Raw genomic sequence first — 3,679 nt, forward strand, 5'->3', positions numbered from 1 at the left:
TCTTATTTATACTAAATATTCAAATAAAAATTCCTACAAGCATAAAAGTACTGGGGGAACTACTAACTAGGAGAGAGGGAATTAGCAGTGGAGAAATTAAAGAGGGGGAAGAAAGTAGCCAATACCAAGAAGACAAAGAAGGGTTACATGAGAGAAATTAAAAAGAGAAAAGAGAAAGGGAAATGATGTAATTATGTTATACTTTAAATTTGAATATTAAATTTTAAAAATCTACTTACATATTTAAAGCATTTTAAATAAAATATAGCAAAGCAGGACAATGGAAATGTTGGAAAAATAAAGGGAATATAGGATTTAAAACCTGAATATAACAGTAATTTCTTGAAATGTAAATATATTAAATGTTCCAGTTTTTTTTTAAGTATTGTCTTAACTGAAAGTAAAGTTAAAGTCTGGCTATTTTTAAGAGATAGCTTTAGCCATGCAGTGGTGGTGCATGCCTTTAATCCCAGCACTTGGGAGGCAGAGGCAGGCAGATTTCTGAGTTTGAGGCCAGCCTGGTCTACAGAGTGAGCTCCAGGACAGCCAGGGCTAAACAGAGAAACCCTGTCTCGAAAAACCAAAAAAAAAAAAAACCAAAACAAACAAACAAACAAACAAACAAACAAAAAAAGATAGCTTTAAAGCACAAGGACACAATAAGGTTGAAAATTACAATAATGAGGAAATACCTCAGATAGACACTAAGATCAACGAAAGATTGATATATTAAAGACTAGAGGCTGGTAACTAACAAGTGTTAAGCCCTAGCTTCAATCCCCAGAACAACACACACACACACTGAAGAGAAAATAACTGGAAGATTGAGAGACTTGAGGCAGCACCTCTCTTCCACCTCTTCTGCCCCAGAAGAGCCCAGAGAGCCCAGCAGCCCTGGAGCTGGCCTGTGTTGTAGCCTCCAGTGTACCCATGGCTCAGGAATCCTTCTAACCACAGCCCAGTGGCATCATTCATTCTTCCTGCAGTGGTACTGGGCAATACTGCTGCTCAAGCTGCTACAGAGACAGATCTATATCTTTCTGTCTCGAGGGCATGGACACTACCTTGGGTTTATGGGCATCATTATAACCAGTGGTTTCCATATTCCTGTTCCAAGAGGTAGCTCTGGAATGTTTTATTTAGTTCTTATAAAGAGAATGTGCTGGGAAACCCTTTTAGGATTGGCTCTGTCTGCCCAAGTCTATTGACTAGTTTTAGACCTTGGTGAACAGCTCAGATCATAAGCTTTCCTTCAGCAGTTCGGAGAACAGGTGGAAGAGGATCAGAAGGCGGTGAGAGAAATGCTTGTGAGACACATAATAGAACCAGCCAAGAGTTAAGGAGCCGTTGGAATGTCTGCTGACGCAATGCATGAAGATGCCAGTGCTTGTCCTGGACACACCCCTGCTGGCCAAAACACCCCGAAGGACCTGAAACCTATTTTCTTCTTTACACGCTGCCAGACATGTATTCAGTGTGGCAAAACCAAAAGTTTCTTGTAGTACTGTTTCTGTTCTTTTTAATAGCACCAAGGATGGTGCAGATGCCCACACTGAACTGTTGAAAGGTAAGGACAGACAGTTCAGAGGAACTTACTTGATATCAAAGAAAGAAGTCCCCGGGCTAGTGCTAATGAGAAATTTGCTTTTCCTGGATGTATTTTCAGCAGCCCACCAGGAACAAATCAATTGAAAACAAAATTGCCAGAAAGTCTTTCTTCTGAAACAAAACTGGAGGTGTCCTTTGGGCTCAGTGGGTAAAGGTGCCAACCTCCAAGCCTAACAAGCAGAGCTGCATTTCAGGACCCCACATGATGGAAGCAGAGAATCAACTCCTGCAAGCTGTCCTCTGACCTCTGACCTCTGACCCCTGACCTCCACACACCTGCCAGGGCTTATGTAACCTCCCCCACACACACACACATAAATAAATAAATGTAAAAAGAATTAAAATAAAATAAAACAAAAACTGATGCAGCCAAAGGCCATTGTGGCCTTTATAAATGGAATAACCCCAAAGATTCCTAAGACCTGCATACTGCATAAGCAGAGAAGAAAAGGACCATCACTGAGAACTGATTGTTCATTCCACTTACGTGTTACAGGAGGAAAACATTTCTCCCCATCCATTTGGGAGGTAATGAAGAGTTGAGATAATCCCTGTGACCCATTATTCTGTGGCTTACAGAATATATTCACTGTCACCTACAGGCAAATTCCATCCTGGATGAATCTTAAAGATCCTGGAGTGGCAATCATAACACATGACAAAGTGTTTTTCCAAATTTAAGCCACTTGCCTACTTTCAGTTCATCTGCTATCAAAGGTCACACCTGTCATATCCAACAACTGTCACAGATATGTATTTACCTAAATGATTATGTCATGTTTGGGAAAGACATCTGGCCAGATGATTATATAGTCCCCCCAGAGCCAGTTATATTTGATATGACCTATACCAAACTGGGCTAATTTCTAGATTACCTGGAGAACTGACTCTGCTATTCCAGAGAACCCAAGTTGGGATCTAAGAGCCTATATAATGTTGCTCACAACTGTCTGTAATACCAGGGATCTGACACCTTCTTCTGGCTTCTGCAGGCACTAAGCATGCACCTGGTGCACACATACCCATCTAGGCAAAACACTCATACACAGAAATCATAAAAATTTAAAAATAAATAAATAAGCTGGGCTCATTGGTGGTGGGCTCTTTAATCCCAACACTCAGGAGGCAGAGGCAGGAGGATTTCTGTGAGTTCCAGGCCAGCCTGACCTACATAGTAAGTCTGAAGACTACCAGGACTACATAGAAAAACTTTGTCTCAAAATTAAAAAAAAAAAAATGCTTCTTCCTCAGCACTGCCAGCATCATGGCTGCCCTCCGGCCTCAGGTGAAGCCCAGGATTGTCAAGAGGACCACGAAGTTCATCAGGCACCAGTCAGACCAATGTGTGAAAACTAAGCGAAACTGGCAGAAACCCAGATACATCTACAACAGGGTGCTGAGAAGATTTAAGGGCCAAATCTTGATGCCCAACATTGGTTATGGGAGTGGAGAAAAACACAACAAACAAACAAGAAAACCAAGCCCATGCTTTCTAGCGGCTTCCAGAAGTTTCTGGTCCACAATGTCAAGGAGCTGAAAGTGCTGCCGATGTGCAACAAATGTTACTGTGCTGAGATTGCTCACAATGTGTCCTCTAAGAACCGAAAAGCCATCATAGAAAAAGCAGCACAGCTGGCCATCAGAGTCAGCAATCCCAACGCCAGGCTACGCAGCGAAGAAAATGAATAGATGGCTTGTGCGCATGTTTTGTGTTTAAATAAAACCATAGCTGGGTGGTGGTGGTGCGCGCCTTTAATCCCAGCACTTGGGAGGCAGAGGCAGGCAGATTTCTGAGTTCGAGGCCAGCCTGGTCTACAGAGTGAGTTCCAGGACAGCCAGGGCTACACAGAGAAACCCTGTCTCGAAAAACCAAATAAATAAATAAATAAATAAATAAAATAAAAAATAAAACCATAAAAACTGCAAAATAGGGGCCGGGCGATGGTGGTGCATGCCTTTAATCCCAGCACTTGGGAGGCAGAGGCAGGCGGATTTCTGAGTTTAAGGCCAGCCTGGTCTACAGAGTGAGTTCCAGGACAGCCAGGACTACACAGAGAAACCCTGTCTCGAA

The 3,679-nt window shown here is 42.4% G+C and overlaps 1 pseudogene; it reads left to right on the forward strand.

The window, feature by feature from the left end:
• The first annotated feature begins 2,872 nt into the window (after positions 1-2,872).
• LOC117695386 (large ribosomal subunit protein eL32 pseudogene) lies at positions 2,873-3,325 on the forward strand (annotated as a pseudogene).
• Positions 3,326-3,679: the final 354 nt, after the last annotated feature.

This window comes from Arvicanthis niloticus, chromosome X (genome assembly GCF_011762505.2).
Source record: "Arvicanthis niloticus isolate mArvNil1 chromosome X, mArvNil1.pat.X, whole genome shotgun sequence".
NCBI lineage: Eukaryota > Metazoa > Chordata > Mammalia > Rodentia > Muridae > Arvicanthis > Arvicanthis niloticus.